The following is a 12,015-nucleotide window of genomic DNA, read 5'->3' as shown; positions in this document are numbered from 1 at the left end:
CCTTTGTTTATCATGGACAGAAATCATCAATGCAAATCAATACATTGGACAGAACAGTATAAAAAGGAAGATTTCTCTTGTCCCCTTTCTAGTCATTGGGTAACTTACTTGTTAAACTTTAAATAAAGGTAACTCAAAAAGTATTAGTCATTGGCATCTATTACTAGCCTTAATGAGATCAAAATAATTACAGTTGTGAAGTTATGCAATTATCATACAAAGGACATATTATATAAATTACATCAATTCCAGCTAGTACAAATATATATAATTTGTGTGATGACACACATGTCATTTGCCATTACTCCCCTCCCCATAACTGCCATGGAAGTAAGTTCTAATCTTATGAAGGATCAAACAGGTAAGCCTCAATTTCTCCCACCAACATTAATTACTAAGGATATACAGCATTCTGAAACAGATGCCAAGATTTGATTCCCAGGTAACATATGCCAGCAACTTAAATTACTTGCCAAGTTCTTTTTAAACATTCTTATATGCTCACACTTCAACTCTTGAATCCTGTTTAGCCAATCAGTACAATATATACACATACAACACAATAATTTAAAAAAAACCTCTGCAGTACTCATTATGTGAGTGCTCTTCTTAAGTTCCAGTCATAATTATTGCTCAGATGACTGATTTCTTGCAGGCAGTTGGCCTTCAGTATGGGTCTAGGACAACTCATCACAGCCAACTTGCCATGGTCAACTCACCACAGCCAACTTGCCAGGCCAATTCACCATGGGACAACTCACCATGGTCAATGCATCACAGAACAACTCACTGTGGTATAAGAGTTACCTTAATAGCAAAGAGATGGTGGTATAGAATCTTAAAGAAAGGATGCAAAAGGGAAGACAAAATGAAATGTGAATGACAAAAAATATTTTTTGTCAAAATGACAGAATTATTTGTCAAAATGACAAAATTATTTTAAATAATTAAATTGAATTGTTGAATTGTCCCATGACAAGTTGTCCTGTAGTGAATTGGCTGTGGTGAGTTAGCTGTGGTGCATTGGCCATGACTAATTGTCCCAATCCACTTCAGTATGGCTATCTGTAGGTGAAAAGCCATCACAGTTATGGCTATATCTGCATCAACTTTCATAATCCTGTCGTTTATTCAGGAGTCAATATCCTGAATAATTGAGTCTAGCCTCATATGGAAATTAATACAATTGTATTACTGTGCACTATTTTTCTTTTTCTGGGGATAGTTTGGTTTAATACATGATTACCTACAAGAGAACTTCAGTAAAACCAGTTCATGAGATAAGTGCTGAAGATTTTCTGACTATTTGAGACCAGTTTAGTGAAAATGAAGTTTCATGTAATATTCTGGAAGAGAATTTGCCAGAGGGACAGGAGAGCCATAAAGAGTTCAATTTCACAAGTAGCAATACATCTGAGATTATTTCAGGAGAAGACCGTTGAAGGGAAGACAATGTCAGTTCTCCATGAAAACTGAATGAAAAGTTGACAAGTAGATTGAAAAATGAATAAAAACAATCAAATGGAAGGAATGTTCCAATTACCATATTGAGAGGTAGAAATTGGAGTTCTGGAAAAAAATATTTTTGTTATATGGAACAAAAGTTCATAGGGGAAAAAAAGATAAAATAACAGTTCAGGGCAGACAAAAGGAAAATATATCTCTATCCGATAAGCAATCAATTTATAAACTATGTCATCATAAGACATAATAATAACATCTTATAATTCCTAGATGAAAAAATAATTTTAAGCTATGGTACCTAAATAATTATCATAGTACATGACATTATCTAACTACTTTTCCTGAAAAAGCTAAGAACATTTGCAAAACATCAGGAAGTCATAGTGATGTACATTAGGCAGGAAGAAAAACCTTGATGAAAAGCTAATTCTATATTGTTGCCAAGAAATCAATATTGACATGACCATGTGGTCATCAGAACTCGAGCATGAATAAAATGAGACTGCTTAAATGGAGTTTTTACTGTTAGAAGAAGTCAACTTCTTAGCATCAAAGCTTGATTCCAATAGAATCGCCTCAATCATTTTCACATTCTTAATATAATATATAATATAATAACAGTTGTAAGGGACCTTGGAGGTCTTCTAGTCCAACCCCCTTTTAGGCAGGAAACCCTACACCACTTCAGAAAATGGTTATCCAATATCTTCTTAAAAACTTCCAGTGTTGGAGCATTCACAACTTCTGGAGGCAAGTTGTTCCACTGATTAATTGTTCTAACTGTCAGGAACTGTCTTCTTATGAATGAACAAGAACATCTGGTTGGTCACTAGTGGAAATGTTGGACATGAATTTAATCTGTGGCTGTGCTTTAAATATATTTTGCCCATTAGCTTAAAGATGCAAATCTTTTTTCTTTTTAAAAAAATCAGTAATTGCATAAAAGAAAAGTTATTCTCAAAAACTGTAACAGACTAAAAATGAATAAAAAATAATAATTTGGTCATATTGAAGTGAACTATAACAATTATATATATGTGAAATGAGCTCAGAGTTTTGTGTAGTTAAGTCTCGTAAGCATCTAATTAAGTTAATATCTAATTAAGTGTAATTAAATTCTAGTTGTGGGCTTATTCAAAAATATGCTGTACCAAAAAAAGAAAACATAACAAAACCTCCTCACCTCTCGACTTAGGTGTACATTAGATCCAAAAATCCTTGAAACTAAGATAATATGAGAAATTATCATGCCAAATTAATTATGAAAACCAACAGAATGGGAGATAACTGGTCTACATATCTTCACGATTGAAAGAGACATTTCCAGGGGCTAAGGAGAATGGAGGTTGAGTAGTGTGTGACCTTGGCCAATTAAAATATCTCAGCATGTCAAGAAGAATCTCTCAGCCCCAGTGCTGTCTCAGCAATCACCTGGACTGACATTGAACTAGAAATAGCTGATCTCAGCCAATGACCTCTTATGCAAATTTTCAAGCCAAAAATATACCACCAGTAAGCAAAATTTTAGGATTATTTTGAAGGACACAGGGACAGCAAGTCAAAACTGAAGTAGGAGATACGAGAAAAATCTTACCCAAAGTTTATCAAACTACCCACATTTGTTTTTGTAATGCTTTTCCCCCTCTTTGTTACTTTGCCCTTCAAAATATTATTTCAGTTGTAATTTGTGAAAGTGGTTCTCATTTTTCCTCCGGTCTATGACTCAATAAGAATGTGTAGAATTCTGGTAATAAATTGCATTACACAGTGAGGAACTTGCAAATTTGTCTCAAATTTTGTTTTTAAGGAAAACATGACAGAAATATGAACATGGCAAAACAATTTTTAGTAAAGCACCATGAGTATTGTTTAATCTAATGTTAGCTGTTGTAAAAGCATTGGAAGTTAATTAGTAAAGTGATATTTGCTGAAATGGTCAAAACGTTATGCCAAGCTTCAGACCAAGATAAATCTGTGCTTCTCTATGAGAAACATACTTGGGAGTTCTGGACTCTGTATCATTGTCTATCCATATTAAGGCCCTGAACCAGACTGCTGCCCCTCCCTTTGCATTGGTTCCCTGAGGAGGTGAAATGCCAGAAGAAACTAGAATATGATTGGAGGGAGATGAAGAGAGTCTGGCTGAAAACAAATATGAGCTCATATTCAGAACTAAATTATAGTGATAAAGAGAGGAAAATGCTAATATTTCTCTGCATTTATTGTATCTGCCAAAAGCCATCCATCTAATGTTTAAGATGATTTGTTTCCTTCTCAAGAAGACTCCCCCACACAAACAGTGGATTTGTCCTCTTGAGGGGCTTGAGGCAATATTTTGTGGATAATTAGAATAGGTTTGCAGTTATGTTTCCTGAGGTAGTAGACAGAACTGTGAACATACCCACCTCTTTGTTTATATCTTGGTTGATCAAGGTGCTCAGGGAGGTGATCCTTTGTTAGATCCATGAATTGGTATCAGTTTCTTTGAGGAAAGGGTTTATCTCATGACCATGTGACTTCATGCATGTAGTTACTGGTATCGGTACTGTTTACTAATTGGCTTCTAGATATAATTCAAGATGGTGATAGCATCTATAAAGTACTTCATGGCTTTAGTTATTTGAGAGACCCCTATCTTCAGTTGTTTCTCTCCATTCAATGAAATCAGGCAGAGTATGTGGGTGGGTGGGCTTTGGCCCCCATTGATTAAGTAGTATCATGTTCTGGAGGCATTATTCCCTCTAAAATAATATCTCCCCCAACCAAGGTCTGGATGGCTCCCACTCTGATAACATTCAGGAAGCTATTAGAAAAGAATTATTAGAGAAGACTGTAAATTCAGCTCTACGTTCTTTTCTTACTTATTGCATTATTCCAGTGCACCACCTGATACCCGTTTGATTGTGGGTAAACTGATCATGAAAATTACATGTTCTATATATACTGGCTTTGTTCTTGAATGTAGTTTTGGAAATTAGGCTTCAGATTAGGTTTATAATTGAAAATTTGATCAATCGCAGTGTTAGATTATTACAATATTTGGTTAGAGGAAAATATTTTTAAGGAGTTTGAAAGAGAACCAGAAAAATAATTCTGTGGTTGGATTAGGTTTAATAAAATGGGTGTTTCATCAGAGAATATTAATTTAAATTATTTTTTTTCTTTTCTGTTATTTTTATGTACAAGCTTTGTTTTTAATTATAGTTCATTATATATGGCACAGTATCTTAGTATAACTGTACTTGCCCATCACAGATAGATGCATTCTGAAAAAAGTTTCTATAAACATTTAAACATTAAATATTTTAAAATATGTATTTATAGAAGAAATATGACCTGTTAAGTATCAAATCTTTTATTTTCACATTGTCAAGTGTTCTTTGATAACAACTAGATTATTTTTATCAAAACAGAGAACAATGTATTAATTATTGTTCAATTAATGCTTGTATAAAATAAAAGGAACCAGGTCCAACATGATTAAGATTGCTAAAGCCTGTCTCTTTTTGTTCCCAGATATCAGCATTCCCCCCCCCCCAATCTCTTATTTCACTTTCAGCAGGGTTTGGTTATTATTGTTCAATGCAAATGTGATCATTAAAGTTTATTGAATGACCAAAATCCACAGTTAACTTAGATGTGCATCATGTTTTCTGCCCCAAAATTATTTTGCTAAGCTCTAGGCATGAATCATAATTGTGTATTGCATGCATGATTTGCTTCATTACTCACCAACTTATCCTTCTAGATATTCATTTTTCTTTTAAATGATTCAGTGATAATATTTAAAATTGTGTCCCTGGTGAACACATTTATTTATCATGATAAATATATAGTGGTGGTGGTGTTTTGTTTTTGTTTTTTTGCTTTGGAATGAAGAAAAAAAAATCCCCTGAGAAAAAAACCTAAACTTTTGCTCTCCATATATAATGTCTGGAATTCCAATTCCAATAGTATTAAAGGAAGACCTTACCATTTTCTTTTATGTATTTGATTGATTATGTATCATGAATTTGTTTTGACTCCTACTGACCACATAGGTAGTTATAAAATATATATTGATAACCTGGACTTATATCTGTTACCAATAGCAATAGTATTTGGAATTACATATCACTCTGTACTCCTTTATAGCACTCTTTGAGCAGTTTACAATGTCAGCATATTGCTCCCAACAATCTGGGTTTCATTTCACCAATCTCAGAAGGCAGAAAGGCTGAGTAAATCTTGAGCCCCATCAGGATCAAACTCCAGACTGTGGGCAGAATTAGCCTGCAATACTACATTCTAACCACTGTGCCACCAGGGCTCCTAAAATGCTGCAGTCATCATCACTGTAACTGAGTCCATTCACCTTGTTCCTGGTCACCATTTTCTCCTTCCTTCCACCTTTCTCGGCATTACAGCCTCACCTGATAATGAGGTCCTTGCATAATGTGTCCGAAGTAGAATAAATTTCTCCCTGGTCATTTCTCCTTTGAGTGAGTTGATTTGTTGGATAGAGGAAATATTTCTCTTGGATAAACATATATGAAATATATTATTTGTTATAGAATTGAGCTTCTGCTTAATATGTCCTGTGTTAAGAATGACCATTTATTTATACATCCTGTTCATCAGAGAATGGACTCTCTGCACAGTGTATGATATTGCAAAAAAGGGGAGGCATTAAGAACAGATGATAACAACTGCTTTGAAAACCTAACTTGGAAAGTTTATGGGGGTGGATTGCCTAATAGTACTTTACGACAACGTAGCATAGTTTATTGGAAGACCCAGAATAAATATAGAGAACAATTTAGCAGGATAATAACATACGATACATTTATTTATTACAATTCAGTACTCTGTCATTAGGATTTTATCTCTTTGTTATAAAGTCTGAATGTAAACAATGTGACAAACAAGGGGCAGCTCTGTATTTCATTCTTTCTTCTCCACTTGAATGGACAGGTGTACTCAACTTATTTTTCAAAATTCTCAACTAATAATTCTGACTAGATTAGTAGGATAAACCCATAACCACAGATCTGTGGTCATAGTGACCGCAACAGTTTTCCAAAATGTTCAGAACACCCCTGTTTTTAGAAATGGACTATTCTGGTTGCAAATAGTTTTTGTTTTCCCACCAATAGGAGTGTATGCAGCATCGCACTTGTGTCAGTTATTTGGTGTTTTCTGTAGCGGCATTTGAATTTGAGTTTCGGTCATTTTGACCGCAAATCTTTGTTAACAGATTTTTTTTTTATAATGTCAGGGCCAGGTTTTCCAGCAAAAAAAAGTGTGATTTGGTGATCCAAACTTTGAAGAAACTGTTTTAAAATGGTATGGAGAAGCAGAGAGTAATCTGAGTGAAGTGGAATCGGATTGTGGTGAAACTTTTGTAATGGACAATGAGGAACCCGCCGCTAATTCTGACATCAGTGATGATGAAGCTCACAATGAAATGGATGACCAGGTACAATCTACAATAATTTATATGGGAAGAACAAATTCAAATGGTCTTCTGCACCTTTTGGAATTAATAGATCCAGAACCGCTAGTCACAATATTGTTGTTCAATTACCTGGACTACAGCCAGCAGCTAAAAATCTCAGAAATTTACCTATTCCCCTAGAGATTTAGAAATTATTATTTTCTAAAGAAATTATTAGCACCATCATTCACTGGACCAATTAGAGAAGAAAGATGGAAATTCAAGGATGGAGAAACAAAAAGTGATTTTTGGATTTGATAGAGATCAATACATTTTTTTTATTGCTCTATACATCAATTTTTAGATCCAACCATGAAAACATTGAATGTCTTTTTGCTACTGAGGTCATTATGACCTCATGTCTGTAATAGTGTAGCTGAAATAGTATGTCTCTGGTTAAGGGTTAAATTGTTTGACCATAGGAAAAGGGTCAAATATCCAATATTAACTTTAGAACATTGACTACATGCGTCAAATGCAATGAATATCCAGAAACTCAGTTTTGCTTTATAGAACATGGAATCTTCTAATATAATTTCCAACATGGAGAGAGAGGGGGGGGAGGGAGGGAGGGAGGGAGGGAGGGAGGGAGGGAGAGAGAGAGAGAGAGAGAGAGAGAGACGGAGAATTATTTTCAAGTTGTTAAATTTTATACATGGCAATATATAAGATTGGAAATAAACTATATAAACCTGTTATATAGTAGGAAGTAGATCAATCAATCAATCAATCAATCAATAATATATTTTTACAAAGAATCCCATTGGTCTGCTCTGCCAACTGCCAACTATATAACAGGCTTTGTCTAGGACCTGTACAATATAGCCAGATCTAATACAATCATGACATATTTTATTTTTAGTTTCAAATTTTCAATATATATTTCTTGATTTTTGCTAGTCAAAAGCATGTTTTGGTGCTGGACTAGAATTGCAAACAGCCAGGATTTAGTTCTCTCTTAGGCACAGAAACTGGCTGATGGGACTTTAGGATAGTTACCCTCTCTCTGCCCTAGACTAGAAAGTTGAAAAGCATCTGTCTATCCAGACTAGATGAACGTAGTGAATTGTGGCCCACAGCCTTCAGGCAAGAGTGTTGCTTTCTATGGTGGATTAATTCAGGCTAATTATTGTTATTTGCCTCAGGCTAATGGTTATTATTATTTGCCAGTCATAAATCAGATAAACCCTCCTCTGTGTTCTGTTAAATCCTAGTCTTTACAGTGAGATTCCTGCCAAACATTGGCATTTACAATTTACTTAAGAAGTTACTTGGAGCAGAATGCCTGTATGCTTGTGTCTCACTTGACAGACCCTGATGTGTTTGGTGTAATTTGGTTTGTTATGCAGTCATAAGAGTAAGGCATCCAAACCTCATATTTCATTCCAAATTTCCATGTGGATAATCTTGGAGTCTTTCTGCATAGTTTCTAAAAGAGAAAGAACTTTTATTAAAAAGTCCTCCCATTCTCCCAAACATAACATACATGTGCCAGCTTACATAACCAACATCATCGGTACACCTGCTCCTGAACTTTATTTTATCTTGCTGTAAACAGAGGAGTGAATGCCTGAAGAGTTCAGATGCATCATTCAGCAGGGCATATTTGCTGTGCTGAATATTTATTTTTTTCTTAAAGTTTACTCCGTTTATGAAACAAAAGGAAATCAAAACAGAGTGAAGAGAAAGGACTGAGACTGAATTCCACTCAGAATTTCAAATGCAGGGAAGATGAGATCACTGGTGGTGATTCATGCCCTATTTTTTATTTCTTCTACATTAAAAAAACCTGCTCCTGGGCTTGCCTGCAGCAGATGTGAAGACTTCTCTTCTCTCTCATCCAGCTTCTTCCTATTACAAAATGATATATGATTATTTTATTTTATTTTATTTATTTAATATAATTTGTATGCTGCCCTATCGCCAAAGGACTCACGGCGGCTCACACCAAATAAAAACAAACCCAATAAAACATAAAATACATAAATATGCATAATTTAAATATATTTTAAAACCCATTAAAATAATCAAAAAATCCATCAGTCCAGGCTGGGCGAAGTGAACAGCCATGTTTTTAATTCGCGGTGGAAGGTGCGAAGGTCAGGAGCCAACCGAAGCCCCAGGTGGAGTTGATTCCAAAGAGTGGGCGTGCCCACAGAGAAAACTCTACCCCTGGGGGCCGCCAGCTGACATTGTCTAGCTGACGGCACCCAGAGAAGGCCCTCCCTGTGAGAACGCACTGGGCGATGGGAAGCTGTTGCTGGCTGCAGATGGTCCGACAAGTATCCTGGGCCTAAGACATGTAGGGCTTTATAGGTCATCACCAGCACTTTGAATCTCACCCAGAGGGCAACCAGTAACCAATGCAAGTCACACAGGAGAGGTGTAACATGGGAGTATCGGGACCCTTCCATCACAACCCGCACGGCCGCATTCTACATCAGCTGAAGCCTCCAAGTGGTTTTCAAGGGCAGCCCCATGTAGAGAGCATTACAGTAGTCAAGACGGGAGGTAACTAGTGCATGAGTAACTGTGCATAGAGCATCTCAGTCCAAATAGGGGCGCAACTGATGCACCAGACGAATCTGGGCATACGCCCCCCTGGTCACGGTTGTTATATGATCATCTAAACTCAACTGTGAATCCAGGAGGACACCCAAGTTGCGTGCCCTGTCTACGGGGGATAAAACTTCACCCCCTATAGCCAATGATGGAACCTCTCCTTCGGATCGAGATGCCGGTACCCACAGCCACTCAGTCTTGGCAGGGTTGAGCCGAAGCCTGTTCCTCTCCATCCAGACCCATACCGCTTCCAGGCACCGGGACATCATGTCAAGGGCATCACTGGGCTGGTTCGGGGTGGATATAAAAAGCTGGGTTTCATCAGTGTACTGATGGTACCTCACACCGAAACCACAGATGATCTCCCCCAGCGCTTTCATATAAATGTTGAACAGAAGGGGCGAGAGAACCAATCCCTGGGGCACCCCACAAGTGAGGGGCCTCACGGTCGATCTCTGCCCCCCTGCCAACACTGCTTGCATCTGACCTGAGAGGTAAGAGGAGAACCACCATAAAATGGTACCTCCCACTCCAACCCCTCGAGGCACCGCAGCAAGATACCATGGTCGATGGTATCAAAAGCCGCCAAAAGATCTAATAGGACCAGAACAGAGGAATAACCTCTGTCCCGAGCCCTCCAGAGATCATCTCCATGCTGTATCCGGGCCTGAAACCCGATTGGCATGGATCGAGGTATTCCGCTTCATGCAGGGCCATCGGGAGCTGACGTGCTACCACACTCTCAACAACCTTCACAAGAAAGCAAAGGTTGGAGACTGGATGGAAATTACACAAAACAGCTGGATCCAAGGCAGGTTTCTTGAGGAGGGGCCTCACCACCACCTCCTTCAAGGCGACAGGAAAGCTTCCCTCCTCCAAGGAAGCAGTTATCACCGCTTGGATCCAGCCGCGTGTCCCCTCCTGAGCTGAATAAACCAGGCAGGAGGGGCACTGGTCCAATATACATGTGGTTGCACTCAGCTTCCTCATGATCCTGTCTACTTCCTCTGGGGTCACAGAATTTAACTCTTCCCAAAGAACAAGACCCTCTGCCTCCTCCCCTTCTGACTCTGTCCAGTCAGAGTCCAAGCCGTCCCGAATCTGAGCGATCTTGTCCAGAAGATTCTGGCTAAACTCCTTGGCTCACCCTCACAAAGGGTCTTCCCTCACCCTCTGATTCAAGAGGGAGCGGGACACCCTAAACAGGGCAGCCGGGCAATTCTCTGCGGACACGATATCGGAGAAATAGCAACGCTTCACTGTCGCCAACTCCACCAGGTGTGGAATTGTGTGAATGACCTTAACTGTGATCGGTCAGATTCGGAACGACTGGCTCTCCAACAGCTCTCTAGTCCTCTCCCACGTTGCTTCATCCCCCGGAGCTCCTTGGTAAACCAAGGGGGTAGCCGGGATCTGCGTCATGTCAGAGGCCACAAAGGAATGACCCGGTCAAGGGCCCCGGCAGCTGCCTCATCCCAGGCATCCACCAGGGCCACGACCGGGGCATGGGAGAGAGAGAGAGGCCTCATCCCAGGCTCCATCTGGAACCTCTCCAGGTCCATCAGGTGCCTGGGGTGGAACCAGGTGGTCGGTCCTGCCTCCCAGTGAGGAGGGGTGGTGTACTGGAAGCCCAGCCAAAGGAGATAGTGATTGGTCCATAGCAGGGGATAAATAGCAGATAATCCCCCACAGAGCTCCACCCGCCATTGCTCCGAGACAAAAACAAGATCTGGAGTGTGGCCCCCCTCATGTGGTGGGCCCTGAATAATCTGAGTCAGGACCATGGCTGCCATGGAAGCCATGAACTCCCGAGCCACCCCCGATCCCCACCCAGGGATGGCAGATTGAAGTCCCCCAGCACAATAAGTCTGGGAAACTCCACCACCAGCCCCGATAGGGCATCGAGTAGCCCAGGCAGGGCTGTTGCTATGCAGCTGGGAAAGAGGTACGCAATCAATAAGTCCAACTGCCCATGCGGACCCCACTTCATGAAGAGGGCCTCACACCTGTCTATCTTAGGAGCAGTGACCTCCCGCGGACTAAGGGTCTCCTTAATAGCAACCACCACCCACCCTCCCCTACCCTGGGCCCTTGGCTGGTGTAGCACCCGGAAACCTGGCGGGCAAAGTTCTGTCAAAGGGACACCTGGCTCCAGGCCCAACCAGGTTTCCGTGTTTTCCTCCTCAATCAAATCCTGAATGAAGGGAGCTTTGTTGACCACAGACCTGGCTTTAAAATAGACCAACCTGAGTCCAGTGCTCCCCTCTCTCAAACCCCCAGTAGGTCAGATGGAACCAAGAGAGTTGGAGCACGTCACCACTTGAAGATAGCGAGGGCGAGCTCCCAGATTTTGATACCTCCATCTGCCGCCATTCCCCATCGCAACTGGGATCAGTGCACCCACCCTCTCCCCCTGGGTAGTCGGCAATCCCAGCCCCGCTCCAACCCCACTGCCACCCATCCATGGCCTGGACTGCTATTGGTCCGGAGGTGTCCCCCCAGATACCTGCTGG

The sequence above is a fragment of the Pantherophis guttatus genome, chromosome 3 (assembly GCF_059756535.1).
Source record: "Pantherophis guttatus breed Tessera chromosome 3, ASM5975653v1, whole genome shotgun sequence".
Classification (NCBI taxonomy): domain Eukaryota; kingdom Metazoa; phylum Chordata; class Lepidosauria; order Squamata; family Colubridae; genus Pantherophis; species Pantherophis guttatus.
The sequence above is the reverse complement of the archived record's forward strand: the minus strand, read 5'-3'. Positions refer to the sequence as shown.